The sequence below is a fragment of the Ranitomeya variabilis genome, chromosome 1, assembly GCF_051348905.1.
Source record: "Ranitomeya variabilis isolate aRanVar5 chromosome 1, aRanVar5.hap1, whole genome shotgun sequence".
In the NCBI taxonomy this organism is placed as follows: Eukaryota; Metazoa; Chordata; class Amphibia; order Anura; family Dendrobatidae; genus Ranitomeya; species Ranitomeya variabilis.
Window position 1 is genome coordinate 786,257,101 of NC_135232.1, and position 15,685 is coordinate 786,272,785.

Sequence of the window (15,685 nt, forward strand, 5' to 3'; positions counted from 1 at the left end):
GCAGATATTAATTATGCAAAAAAGTAAAACAAAGATAGAAAAGCAATGCATTAATTATTTTAGTGGGATTATTAGCTCATTATTCATTTCATTTGATACTGAATTTGATTTTGTCTTTAAAATCGTTAAGCTTTTTTTTCCTAACAAAATAATTGAACATTTCATTTTAAATATACAGATGAGTGGTCTCTCCTACCTCAAGTAGTTGGAAACTGGGTCTTCATATGTATCGATTTCTTCTATAGTGAAAACCACACGTGAGCCAGTTTCTGGGTCTGATTTACCAGGGTCTCCAGTCTGACGATGTGTAAGAGGAGGGAGCTGTGGCGTTCCAGAAAATCTTCTTTTGATTGCACTCATTGAAGGTGAAACAGAGTATGAACTGAGATCAAACACTTCCCGTGACCTCTGTAAAAAGAAGAGAATATTTTCAAACTTTATTTGTAAAGATTAGAGCTGTATTTATCTGGGCTGTCATTATGTCTCATACAGAAGCAACCTGTCTTTTCTCGACTACTCCTGTGTGCAGGCTCGGACTGGCCCTCCGGAGAACCGGAGGATTCTCTGGTGGGCCCAGGCACTGACACCTGCTGGCATACTGGCCAGCAGCTGCCTAGGGCCCCCACTGCTCCAGGGGCCCCCAGCCAGTGGCTATGGGGCCCCTGAGTCAAGGGGGCCCACCGTGTGCCAGCGTAGCAGCAGCTGGAGACAGGATCCTGTCCCGCTGCTAAAGCAAAATGAATATTCACGCTTCCCCACGCCCCTGTGGGCATGGAGAGGCGTGAATACCATTTCTCTTTAATAGCGGGAGGTGTTAGCCGCAGGCTGCAGCTAACACTGCCCGCACGTAAAGCCGCACCATCACACACATGCACACACACAGCACCGCACACAGACGCACACATGCAGGCACACAGACTCACACAGAGCAGCTCACCTCCCGGCGTCCTGCTTCCTGTCTGAGACAGCCCAGCTGGATGACGTCATCATCCAGCGTACTGCTGTCTCAGTCAGAAAGCTTCCAGCGAGGAAGAGGCTGCTGGTATGATCTGCTGCTGCGGGGAGGTGAGCTGTGCTGTGTGCCTGCATGTGTGTGTATGTGAGAGTGTGTCTGTGCATGCGTGTGTGTGTGTGCCTGCGCGTGTGAGAGTGTGTCTGTGCGTCTGTGTCTGTGCCTGCGTGTGTGTGTGTGTTGAGCTGCAGTGAGGTGTGTGTGTGTGGTGGTGAAGGACAATGATATTGGTGGGGGGAGATGATGGAGGTGATGGGCAGTGATGTTGGGGAGACAATGATGGAGGTGATGGGCAATGATGGTGGTGGGGGAGGCAATGATGGAGGTGATGGGCAATGATAGAGGTGATAGGCAATGATGGTGGGGAGGCAATGATGGAGGTGATGGGCAATGGTGGTGGTCTTGTATCTATTTCTATGTAGCTACATAGTGGGCCCCAAGAATGATTTTCTCTGATGGGCCCAACGTGCTCCAGTCCGACGCTGCCTGTGTGAGATAAAAAAACTGCCTGTTCTGATATCACTTCCAAGAGATTTGAGCCCAACAGTGTAATACTGACACTTTTGAGCTTTCATCTGGGCAGAAAGTGTGGGGAAAGGGCAGAACAGCAGAAGTTACAGTGATATGAAAAGAGAAGAGCTGATAAAAGGGTTTACACTATGACACAGCTAAACTCAGCTGCATTGACCCTCCCCCACACTGTCTCATGCAGGAGTTATGACCAGGAGATCAGTGCTGTACCAGTACCTCTCACATACTGAGAAACCTGCTCTGAGTTATGGTGGGGCGTGTTCTTCTTTCTCCTAAATGTTGCTGCCAGGTTATGATTGGTCAGCATCATACAGGGGAAGAACATTCCCCCAGTGAAAACTGTCTGATAATACCCACTTAGACTTAACAAAAATTAAGTCATTAAGGGCCAAATACTTTGACTGCTAATATCTTCCGGCAAGCCTCCAACCTGTAGTAATCACCGATCGACCAAACCACTGCACGACCAGCTCTATCCTTACCGACTGTATCCTCACCCATCCCTTGTAGATTGTGAGCCCTCGCGGGCAGGGTCCTCTCTCCTCCTGTACCAGGTGTGACTTGTATTGTTCAAGATTATTGTACCTGTTTTTATTATGTATACCCCTCCTCACATGTAAAGCTCCATGGAATAAATGGCGCTATAATAATAAATAATAATATCTCTGCAATGGTGAGGCCAAAAAAATAAGGTTTTATTCTGCTCTGTAGCTACTATTATATGTTGTCTCCAGTTCAACATGAAAAATTTGGTGAAAGTTCCTTTTTAACAACAATTAAGCGCATAGATGATTAAAGGCTGGGGGTAAAAAGAAATAGTAACAAGGCAATCATGTTTAAAAGTTTATTGTTTTACTACTATTTTCGGATTATACAAGGCATTTTTAGGAAAGACATCCTTTGAATATTAATACTTTAACAACGTTTCAATTTCAATCAACATAGAAAGTTGAGCAACTTTGCAAGTAACCCAACCTTACTGCCTTTTCAGACTTTATTACACTTTTTTCTCACATATTTTTCTGCAGACCATGGACAACTGAAACCCTTGTGAAATAACAACTTGTGGGCATCAATCGTTCACACTATAGTAACTGCAATTTGCATCTTCTCATACTTAAAATAAATAACAAAGTCTTTATTTTCCCTGCAGAGATGGGTAAAACTACTAATTAGGGTAGTGAAAGAGTTAGTGTACCACCACTTATTCAGAAAAACGATTACAGTGCATGAGCTATTAGTTTTTCAAGGATTATGGAGCAACTCCATCGACCCCTATGTCTCCATCCTACTTTACATTCTACTGTGTTGTAGACAGAAATCTAGGTACGTAAAAATTAATTGTAGTCCATGCTACTTTTTAGAGCAAAATTAAAAGTGATTTACGTGTAGTTAACAGTATAGTACAGGCTCCTACACAATAATTTTTTTTTCTTTCTGTATAACTCAAGGTACACTTATTGTTAACATCACTGGTTGATTAGGGCGGTTATAACTTGACTTTCCGCAAAGAGTTTAATGGATTATTCACAAAATCAAAACATGGCCTAAATTTTCTGTACACACAGAATTAATTATGTGTGCCAATACAACCTATTTTCAAATATGTATCAATTTGCAGCTAACATTCCCCTAATGATGATCCCTCCAAAATTGACTTCCTGTTACTACATAGAGCTTGGAAGGATTCAGCTAGTCAGCTTTTAATCACGTGATGTCATAGACCTAATTGAAAAAAGAAGAATTAGCTGGGTAGAAGGGCAAAATGAGCAAATGCAAGTACACAGTGCTATATAATATGATGATTGAAATAAATAAATAAACCACATTTTTACCACATATTTTGGAGTGCTACCTTCATATGCTACCGCTTATCTGGACTGTTTGTTACTCGCCAGGGAGGCTTTGCACCTTCAGTGGCATGTAAAAGTTTGGACACCTCTGGTCAAAATTACTGTTATTGTGAACAGCTAAGCAATTTGAAGTTGAAATGATCTCTAAAAGGGCTAAAGTTAAACACGAAACATTACCATTGTATTTTAGGCAAGAAAAAATAAAAATCATTTTTTACATTTTAAAAATTACAAAAGGGAAAATGGGCACCCTGCATGGTTAGTACCTAGTAGCACCCCCTTTTGCAAGTATTACAACATGTAAACGCTATTTGTAGCCAGTAAAGAGGCTTTCAATTCATGTTTGAGGGCTTTTTATCCATTCTTCCTTTGATGTTCAGATCAGGGGACTGTGAGGACCATTGTAAAACCTTCAGCTTGAGCCTTTTGACATAGTCTAATGTGGATTTTGACTTGTGCTTAGGATCACTATACATTTGTAGAAGACATCCACTTTTCAACTTCAGCTTTTTAACATATGACATTATGTTTGCATCAATAATTTCTTGAAATTTCATTTCAATCCATTTTTCCCTAGTGAAATGTTTCCCGTGCTATTGACTGCAACAGCTTGATTGATCCAACCCTTGCTTAACCCCTTCATGACTCAGCCTATTTTGACCTTAATGACCTGGCTGTCTTTTGCAATTCTGACCAGTGTCCCTTTATGAGGAATGCTCAGGAATGCTTCAACGGATCCTAGCAGTACTGAGAGTGTTCTTTTGTGACATATTGGGCTTCATGTTAGTGGTAAATTTAGGTCGATAATTTTTGCGTTTATTTGTGAAAAAAAAGGGAAATTTGGCTAAAATTTTGAAAATTTCGCAATTTTCAAATTTTGAATTTTTATTCTGTTAAACCAGAGAGTTATGTGACACAAAATAGTTAATAAATAAAATTTCCCACATGTCTACTTTACATCAGCACAATTTTGGAAACAAAATTTTTTTTTGCTAGGAAGTTATAAGGGTTAAAATTTGACCAGCGATTTCTCATTTTCACAACAAAATTTACAAAACCATTTTTTTTAGGGACCACCTCACATTTGAAGTCAGTTTGAGGGGTCTATATGGCTGAAAATACCCAAAAGTTACACCATTCTAAAAACTGCACCCCTCAAGGTGCTCAAAACCACATTCAAGAAGTTTATTAACCCTTCAGGTGCTTCACAGCAGCAGAAGCAACATGGAAGAAAAAAATGAACATTTAACTTTTTATTCACAAAAATGATATTTTAGCAACAATTTTTTTTATTTTCCCAAGGGTAAAAAGAGAAACTGGACCCCAATTGTTATTGCACAATTTGTCATGAGTACGCCGATACCCCATATTGACTTTTTCAATGAAAAATTGGCTCTAATCTTTAGCGGACACCATGTCGCATTTGGAGAGCCCCTGTGTGCCTAAACATTGGAGCTCCCCCACAAGTGACCCCATTTTGGAAACTAGACCCCCCAAGGAGAATATCTAGATGCATAGTGAGCACTTTGAGGCCCCATGTGCTTCACAAATTGATCCATTAAAATGAAAAAGTACTTTTTCACAAAAAAGTTCTTTTAGCCTCAATTTTTTCATTTTCACATGGGCAACAGGATAAAATGGATCCTAAAATGTGTTTGGCAATTTCTCCTGAGTACACCGATACCTCATATGTGGTCACAAACCACTGTTTGTGCACACGGCAAGGCTCGGAAGGGAAGGAGCACCATTTGACTTTTTCAATGAAAAATTGGCTCCAATCTTTAGCGAACACCATGTCACATTTGGAAACTAGACCCCCCAAGGAACTTATCTAGATGCATAGTGAGCACTTTGAACTCCCAGGTGCTTCACAAATTGATCCGTAAAAATGAAAAAGTACTTTTTTTCACAAAAAATTTATTTTAGCCTCAATTAGTTCATTTCCACATGGGCAACAGCATAAAATGGATCCTAACATTTATTGGGCAATTTCTCCTGAGTACACTGATACCTCACATGTGGGGGTAAACCACTGTTTGGGCACACGGCAGGGCTTGGAAGGGAAGGAGCGCCATTTGACTTTTTGAATGAAAAATTAGCTCCAATCGTTAGCGGACACCATTTTGCGTTTGGAGAGCCCCTGTGTGCCTAAACATTGGAGCTCCCCCACATGTGACCCCATTTTGGAAACTAGACCTCTGATGGAACTAATCTAAATGTGTGGTGACCACTTTAAACCCCAAAGTGCTTCACAGAAGTTTATACCGCAGAGCCGTGAAAATAAAAAATGATTTTTATTTCCTCAAAAATTGTTTTATAGCCCGCAATTTTTATATTTTCACAAGAGTAACCGGGAGAAATTGGACCCCAAAAGTTGTTGTCCAGTTTGTCGTGAGAACGCTGATACCCCATATTTGGGGGTAAACCACTGTTTGGGCACACGTCGGGGCTCGGAAGGGAAGTAGTCTGCGGGCATCATGTTACGTTTGCAGAGCCCCTGATGTGCCTAAACAGTAGAAAATCCTGACAAGTGACTCCATTTTGGAAACTAGACCCCCCAAGGAACTTTTCTAGATGTGTATTGAGCACTTTGAACCCCCAAGTGCTTCACAGAAGTTTATAACGCAGAGCTGTGAAAATAAAAAATCATTTTTCTTTCCTCAAAAATTATGTTTTAGCAAGCAATTTTTTTTCACAAGGGTAACAGGAGAAATTGAACCCCAATATTTGTTGCCCAGTTTGTCCTGAGTAAGCTGATACCCCATATGTGGGGGTTAACCACTGTTTGGGCACACGTCGGGGCTTGGAATGGAAGTAGTGATGTTTTGAAATGCAGACTTTGATGGAATGGTCTGCGAGCGTCACGTTGCGTTTGCAGAGCCCCTGATGTGCCTAAACAGTAGAAACCCCCCACAATAGACCCCATTTTGGAAACTAGACCCCCCAAGGAACTTATCTAGATGTGTGGTGAGCACTTTGAACCCCCAAGTGCTTCACAGAAGTTTATAACGCAGAGCCGTGAAAATAAAAAATAATTTTTCTTTCCTCAAAAATTGTTTTAGCAAGCAATTTTTTATTTTCACAAGAGTAACAGGAGAAATTGGACCCCAATAGTTGTTGCCCAGTTTGTCCTGAGTATGCTGGTAACCCATATGTGGGGGTAAACCACTGTTTGGGCACACGTCGGGGCTCGGGAGGGAGCACCATTTGACTTTTTGAACGCAAGATTAGCTGGAATCAATGGTGGCGCCATGTTGCGTTTGAAAACCCCCGATGTGCCTAAACAGTGGAAATTCCTCAATTCTAACTACAACACTAACCCCAACACACCCCTAACCTTAATCCCAACTCTATCAATAACCCTAATCACAACCCTAACCCCAACACACCCCTAACCACAACCCTAACCCCAACACACTCCTAACCCTAACCTTAACCACAAGCCTAATCTTAACCCTATTTCCAACCCTTGCCCTAATTCCAACCCTAACTCTATGTGCCCACGTTGCGGATTCATGTGAGATTTTTCCGCACCATTTTTTCAAAATCCACAAGTAAAGGGCACTGCATTTTACCTGCGGATTTATCGTGGATTTCCAGTGTTTTTTGTGCAGATTTCACCTTTGGATTCCTATTGAGGAACAGGTTTAAAACGCTGTGGAATCCGCACAAAGAATTGACATGCTGCGGAAAATACAACACAGCGTTTCCACATGATATTTTCCGCACCATGGGCACAGCGGATTTGGTTTTCCATAGGTTTACATGGCATTGTAAACCTGATGGAAAACTGCTACGAATCCGCAGCGGCCAATCCGCTGCAGATCCGCAGCCAAATCCGCACCGTGTGCACATAGCTTGATTCTAACCCTAACCCTAGTTCTAACCCTAATTCTAACCCTAACCCTAGCCCTAACCCTAACCCTAGTTTTAATCCTAACCCTAGTGGAAAAATAAAAGTAAATATATTTTATTTATTTTATTATTGTCCCACTCCCTACCTATGGGGGTGATAAAGGGGGGTTCATTTACTATTTTTTTTATTTTGATCACTGTGATAGGTTTTATCACAGTGACCAAATTATATCTGGAATGAATCTGCCAGCCGGCAGTTTCGGCGGGTGCACTGCGCATGCGCCCGCCATTTTGGAAGATGGCGGCGCCCATGGAGAAGACGGACGGACACCGGGAGGCTCAGTAAGTATGAGGGGGGAGATCGGAGCATGGGGGAGATCGGAGCATGGGGGGCATCGGAGCACGGGGGGTGGGATCAGAGCATGGGGGCAGTGGACAGAAGGACGGGGGTAGCAGACAGGAGGACGGAGGGGAGTGGACAGGAGGATGGAGGGGAGCAGACAGGAGGACGGAGGACTGGGGAGGAGATCAATGGCGGTGGCGGGGGCAGGGTTTCCAGCCTTGGCTGATGATATTGCAGCATTGGCCATGGCTGGATTGTAATATTTCACCACTTTTCAAAGGTGAAATATTACAAATCGCTCTGATTGGCTGTTTCACTTTCAACAGCCAATCAGAGTGATCGTAGCCATGGGGGGGTGAAGCCACCCCCGCTGGGCTGAAGTACCACTCCCCCAGTCCCTGCAGATCAGGTGAAATTGGAGTTAACCCTTTCACCCAATCTGCAGGGACGCGATCTCTCCATGACGCCACATAGGCGTCACAGGTCGGATAGGCACCAACTTTCATGATGCCTACGTGGCGTCACAGGTCAGGAAGGGGTTAATGGTTGATGAGATGTTCTTTTCCTGAAATGCTGTGCCCCTTTTTCATCATACATACCTTTGATCATTGTGGACAAAGAATTCCATTTTAACCTCATGGGTCCACAGGACCTGTTTCCCCAAGTCCATCGGGCTTGCTTAGATGTTCTTTGGCATACTTCTGATGCTGACTTTTATGGTGAGGATGCAGGAGAGGCTTTTTTCTGATGACTCTTACATGAAGGCCATATTTGTGCAGGTGTCCCTGAACATTAGAAGAATGTACCACAACTCCAGAGTCTGCTAAATCTTTCCGAAGGTATTTTGCAATCAAGCGGGGATTCTCTATCAATCCTATGAGCAGCGCTCACTAAAATTTTGCTTGTACTTCCAGACCTTATCTTGCCCTCCACTGTTCCTGTTAACTGTCATTTCTTAATTAATTAATTAGGCTAGAGGCAGGGTTTTTATAAAGTTGGGAAATTTGTATCACCTGGCCTTTCCCAGCGATGATAGTGAACAAGCCATAACCCTAACAGGCTAATTAAGGTCTGAAATCTTGGTCAAAGTTATCTGAGCACACAAATGTCCAAGGGTGTCCAAACTTTTGCATCGATCCATTTTCCTTTTTGCAATTTTTCAAATGTAAAAAATGACTATATATATATATTTTGCCTACAATAAAAATAAAAGATGTCATCTTCAACATCAGGCACTTTAGAGATCATTTCATCTTCAATTTCTCAATAGCAGTAGTTTTGACCAGCGGTGCCCAAACTTTTTCTCTGCCTCCAGAGCTTATTTTACATGAAGGGGAAGTTACCAGTGTGATGTGTAATGACCGCTCTCTGTTCTCCTGATCTCACTGCAGAGCTGTGTGTGATCATACCTGACACATCTGCATGTTCTCCTCAGCTTCAGCTTTCAGCTCTCAGGCAGACAGGGCTGCAATATTGTTACAATACAGCAGAGCTCAGAGAGCTGCAAAAAATGTGTTTGCAAGAAGACAAATTTAATTTCTCCTGTTCTGTGTTAGTGACCTGTCTCACACTGGTACCTTCCCCTTTATGTAAAATAAGCTCTGGAGGCAGAGTTATCTCCATCCTCCCCAGAGCCTGGACGAGGTCTGTTAGGGTTGGCGGAACACACCGAGTATATATATATATATTGAGTAGTAGGTGCGTTCACAACCCAGGGTCCACCGTGCAGGAGAGAAACCTGCTGCTAGTAAAAGACAGTACTATATGGCGAACTCTGTTACATCACAGATTCGCTTGAGAAAGAGAATGCTGTGCCCTGTTAACCTCACAGGGGAACAGCTACCTAATAGAACTGACAGTGGTCATGCAGTCAGCATAGCACACACAAAACTCCTCACCGGAGGTGCCGGTATTCTAGGGGCTTATTTCAGCTGAACCCTGACCACATGCAAGCATGACCACACTGGCGCTGAGCTCATAACTTAGGTTAATACTACCGTGCGGCCATGCGAAGCTTTTATAGCTGCAGCAACTTCAGGACCTTCCTAGAGGACCAATGGGAGCTGCTGCAGTACCTGAGCATGTGACCCTCGACCTCCAATGAGAGGTCTTACCTGGGCATGCTCAGAAGGGAAAAAGCAGGACTTAGTCCCAGAGACGTCTGCTCACCTCTGACCAGTACTGGCTACAATGGCTGAGACTGGAAAGGCTGCAGTAATCATCCGCACCATATCAGGCTGAGCCAGACGCTGGGACCGACGTCTCCGCTGAGCCGGCTCCAGTGCCGCTTGAGAAGAATGGGAGACTGCAGCGGAGATGGTTTGAGATTCCATCTGTGCAGAGGCGGGAACTCGACCCCTAACATTACCCCCCCTCCTAGGGCCCCCTCCTTGGACCTCGCTACGCTCGAAGGCCGCAATGAGCTGCGGAGCTCGAATGTGCTCAGCAGGTTCCCAAGACCTGTCCTCTGGGCCATAACCCTTCCAGTCCACCAAATAAAATTTCTTGCCACGTACCACCTTGCACCCCAAAATAGCATGCACCTCGTAATCGTCAGTAGACGAACCCGATGTCCCGACAGATGACTCGGAAAACCGGGACATGTATATGGGCTTCAAGAGGTACACATGAAAGGTGTCGGTGATACCTAGGCATCGAGGAAGGGCCAGACGATAGACCACAGGGTTAACCTGTTCAAGGACCTTGAAGGGACTCAAGTAGCGAGGTGCAAACTTAGTAGACTCAACACGCAGCCTGATGTTACAGGCGGAGAGCCACACTAAGTCACCAGGTGCAAAGGTTGGAGCGGGGCACCGATGAGCATCGGCGGAGAACCTTTTTCTCTCCTTGGAGGCCCGAATGGCATCCTGAGTGGTGTCCCAAATGTCCCGTGCCTCCACAGCCCAGTCTGCCACCCTGGAGTAAGCAGAAGACATGGGAATGGGCACAGTAACACGCGGATGCTGGCCGTAATTAAGGAGGAATGGAGTCTGACCGGTGGAGTCGGCTACGGCGTTATTAAGCACAAACTCCACCCACGGTAGCAAGGATGCCCAGTCATCTTGCCTGGCAGAAACAAAATGATGTAGATATGTGACCAGAGTCTGGTTGGCCCTCTCTACCAACCCATTCATCTCGGGATGATATGCCGAGGAGAGATTCAACTCAATGCTGAGTAGACGACAAAGCTCTCTCCAGAATCAAGACACAAACTGGGGACCCAGGTCACTGACAATTTTGTCCAGCATACCGTGTAGGCGAAAGATATGTTTGATAAACAATGCTGTCAGTGCCCGTGCAGAAGGTAGCCGTGGAAGGGGCACCAAGTGCACCATTTTGGAAAAATGGTCGGTGATCACCCAAATAATGGAGCAGCTACGAGACTTGGGTAAGCCCACCACAAAATCCATCCCAACTATTTCCCAGGGTCTGTCCGCCACCGGCAGGGGGTAAAGCAACCCAGCTGGCCATTGACAAGGAGACTTGTTCTTGGCGCAGGAGAAACACACCCGAACATAGTCTGCGACGTCTCGGGCCATATGCGGCCACCAGTATGTCCTCGCCAGTAGCTCAGATGTCCTTTTTGATCTGAAATGTCCACCCACCCTGGACGAGTGAGCCCAAGAGAGAACCTCCAGACGCAGACTGGATGGTACAAAAGTCTTGCCTGGAGGCACAGACTCTAGCGAAACTGTAGCCACAGTTCTCAGACTCTCGGTAGGGACAATAAGCCGAGGCTCCTCTTCCTCCTCATCAGATGACACAACGGAGCGAGAGAGAGCGTCGGCACGAGTGTTCTCCTCCTTCGGAAAGGAAATGGAGGGTGAAATGGAACAGGGAGAAGAACAAGGACCATTTGGCCTGGCGAGAATTTAACCGCTGGGCTGTCTGTAGGTAAACCAAATCTTGTGGTCTGTGAATACTTGGAAAGGAAAGCGAGCCCCCTCCAAAAGATGTCTCCACTCAGAGAAGGCAAACTTCATTGCTAGCAACTCCCTGTCCCCGATGGAATAATTCCTCTCTGCTGGTGTGAAGGTCTTGGAAAAGAGGAAGCAAGGATGCTTCCGACCTTGAGCATCCTTTTGAAAGAGGACTGCTCCAGCACCAACGGAAGAGGCATCCACCTCCATTACAAACAGCTTATCTACATCGGGGCGATGTAGGATGGGAGCGCTAGCAAAATGGGACTTAATGGAAGTGAAGGCCTTGGAGACCTCCTCAGACCACAATTTGGGATTTGCTCCCTTCTTGGTGAGGGCTACCAAGGGAGCTACCAAAGTGGAAAAAAGGAATGAACTGGCGATAATAGTTAATGAACCCCATAAAGCGCTGCACCGCTTTAAGAGAATGGGGTTCTTGCCATTCCATCACAGCCTGTAGTTTGGCAGGATCCATAGCCAATCCCTGGGCGGAGATGATGTAGCCCAGAAAAGGTACAGATTCCTGCTCAAACACACATTTCTCCAACTTGGCGTAGAATGAATTAGCTCGTAAGAGGTCGAAGACTTTGCAAACATCTCTCCAGTGGGAGTCAATATCTGGAGAGTAGATGAGAATATCATCCAGATAGACTACGACCGAGGTGGAGAGCATATCCCGGAAAATATCGTTTACAAAGTCTTGGAAAACGGCTGGGGCATTACAGAGCCCAAAGGGCGTCTTCCATTTGTCCCCCTCACGGATGCGAATCAGGTTGTAAGCACCCCGCAGATCTAATTTAGTAAATACCCATGCTCCCCGAAGCCTATCAAAGAGCTCAGATATCAGGGGCAGGGGATATTTATTCTTAATGGTGATGGTGTTAAGACCCCTGTAGTCTATACATGGACGTAGTTCCCCATTCTTCTTCTGCACAAAGAAGAACCCGGCCCCTGCAGGTGACACTGACTTTCTAATGAAACCCCTTGCCAGATTTTCCTGGATGTACTGTGACATTGCCTCCGTCTCCGGGAGAGATAACGGATAGACTCGACCCTGGGGAGGCTCAGCACCAGGCAAGAGGTCTATAGGACAGTAATAGGGGCGGTGAGGCGGAAGGGTCTCTCCAGCCCTTTTGGAGAACCTGTCCGAATAGGGCTAATATTGCTTGGGGAGAGAGGATAGATCTGCGGGTACCTCGGTAGTAGCAACCTGAACACATTCCCTCTGACATCTACCCCCACAAGATTCACCCCATCCCAAAATTCTGCCTGTGGACCACTCAATATGAGGAGAGTGGTATGGTAGCCAAGGTATCCCTAACAGGACCTCATCAATTCCCTCAGGAATGACGAGCAGAGATATAATCTCCTGATGAGATGGCGACATGGACAGAGTGAAAGGGATGGTCTGGTGTGTTATCTGAGAGGGTAGTGTTGACCCATTCACCACTGGTACGGTAACTGGTTGAGCTAGCATTACCAGGGGAATTGCGTGATGTTGGGCGAAGGCTGAAGACATAAAATTGCCCTCTGCCCAAGAATCCACGCAGAGCTCTACCGAGTAAGAGAATAAGCCTATAGTAATTGTCCCCTTAAAGGACAGTTTGGAGGCAAACAACGCCATGTCTAGTGTACCCCCACCTACTACCACTAGATGCTGACGTTTCCTCGACCGCTGGGGACATCTGGTGGCAAGATGTCCTGACTGCTGGCAAACATGACAGACTTTGAGTGTACGAGTGTTCCGGGACTTAGATCTCACTCGTGACACCTCCATGGCCTCATGTGACTCAGAGACCAGGACCGGAGATTCCAAAGGTTTGGCGAAGGTGGGAGCCAGCTGAAACCTCTGCCTACACTGGGCTCGCTCTAACCTCCACTCATAAAAATGGAGGTCAATACGAGTGGACACAGCTATTAACTCCTCCAGTGTGATGGGATTCTCCCTACTGGCCAGAGCATCCTTCACGTGGTGAGCCAGCCCACTCCAAAATATTGGGTTAAGGACTTTATCCGACCACTCCAACTCAGATGCTAGGGTACGGAAGTGGACGGCAAAATGGCTGACCAAGGACGAGCCCTGAGTCAATGCCAACAGTTGGAGCGCCGTATCATGGGTGACTCGAGGTCCTAAAAAGACCTGTTTTAGAGCGCTCAGGAACAGCGGAGCACTCTGCACCACATGATCGCCACGCTCCCACAGCGGCATAGCCCACTCCAACGCCCTGTCCGACAAGAGAGACACAATAAATCCCACCTTTGCCTGCTCTGTGGGGAAACGTGTGGCCAGAAGCTCGAGGTGTATAGAGCACTGGCTCACAAAACCCCTACAAGATTCACTATCATCAGAAAAATTTTCTTGCAGGGGGAGGCGAGATAGAGTCGGAACAGGGGTGGAGGTGGAGAAGGTTTCTGCAGCCACGCTAGCAGCCTGAACAGCAACTGCGGTAACATCCACAGCTGAGGTTGTGCACTCGAGACCCGCCAACCTACCCTCCAGCTGCTGGATGTAGCGCAAGGATTGCTGTTTTTCTGCCATTTACTAGCCAGACCCTGTCGCTAGTATTCTGTTAGGGTTGGTGGAACGCACCGAGTAAATACACTCACCGGCCACTTTATTAGGTACACCTGTCCAACTTCTTGTTAACACTTAATTTCTAATCAGCCAATCACATGGCGGCAACTCAGTGCATTTAGGCATGTAGACATGGTCAAGACAATCTCCTGCAGTTCAAACCGAGCATCAGTATGGGGAAGAAAGGTGATTTGAGTGCCTTTGAACGTGGCATGGTTGTTGGTGCCAGAAGGGCTGGTCTGAGTATTTCAGAAACTGCTGATCTACTGGGATTTTCACGCACAACCATCTCTAGAGTTTACAGAGAATGGTCCGAAAAAGAAAAAAAATCCAGTGAGCGGCAGTTCTGTGGGCGGAAATGCCTTGTTGATGCCAGAGGTCAGAGGAGAATGGGCAGACTGGTTGGAGCTGATAGAAAGGCAACAGTGACTCAAATCGCCACCCGTTACAACCAAGGTAGGCCTAAGAGCATCTCTGAACGCACAGTGCGTCGAACTTTGAGGCAGATGGGCTACAGCAGCAGAAGACCACACCGGGTACCACTCCTTTCAGCTAAGAACAGGAAACTGAGGCTACAATTTGTACAAGCTCATCGAAATTGGACAGTAGAAGATTGGAAAAACGTTGCTTGGTCTGATGAGTCTCGATTTCTGCTGCGACATTCGGATGGTAGGGTCAGAATTTGGCGTAAACAACATGAAAGCATGGATCCATCCTGCCTTGTATGGAGCATCTTTGGGATGTGCAGCCGACAAATCTGCGGCAACTGTGTGATGCCATCATGTCAATATGGACCAAAATCTCTGAGGAATGCTTCCAGCACCTTGTTGAATCTATGCCACGAAGAATTGAGGCAGTTCTGAAGGCAAAAGGGGGTCCAACCCGTTACTAGCATGGTGTACCTAATAAAGTGGCCGGTGAGTGTATATATATTGAGTAGTAGGTGCGTTCGCAACCCGGGGTCCACCGTGCAGGAAAGAAAACTGCTGCTAGTAAAAGACAGTACTATATGGTGGTATAAGCGAACTGTTACTTCACAGATTCGATTGAGAAAGAGAACGCTGTGCCCTGTTAACCTCACATGGGAACAGCTACCTAATAGAGCCGACAGTGGTCATGCAGTCAGAATAGCACACGCAAAACTCCTCACCGGAGGTGCCGGTATTCTAGGGGCTTTTTACAGCCAAACCCTGAATCCACATACACAAACTCCTCACTGGAGTTGCCGGTATTCTAGGGGCTTATTTCGGCCGAACCCTGACCCCATGCAAGCATGGCCACACTGGCGCTGAGCTCATAACTTAGATTAACCCCTTCATGACCCAGCCTATTTTGGCCTTAATGACCTGGCCGTTTTTTGCAATTCTGACCAGTGTCCCTTTATGAGGTAATAACTCCGGAACGCTTCAACGTATCCTAGCGGTTCTGAGATTGTTTTTTCGTGACATATTGGGCTTCATGTTAGTGGTAAATTTAGGTCGATAATTTCTGCATTTATTTGTGAAAAAAATGGAAATTTGGCGAAAATTTTGAAAATTTTGCAATTTTCACATTTTTAATTTTTATTCTGTTAAACCAGAGAGTTATGTGACACAA

The 15,685-nt window shown here is 45.7% G+C and overlaps 1 long non-coding RNA gene across 1 annotated transcript in view; it reads right to left on the minus strand.

Moving 5' to 3' along the window:
- Window positions 1-277: 277 nt before the first annotated feature.
- Window positions 278-15,685, minus strand: part of LOC143784541 (uncharacterized) — a 549,109-nt gene continuing 533,701 nt past the window's right edge. The window contains exon 3 of the long non-coding RNA XR_013217810.1: window positions 278-408. This is a non-coding gene — a long non-coding RNA (uncharacterized LOC143784541). The remainder of the gene's footprint in view (window positions 409-15,685) is intronic.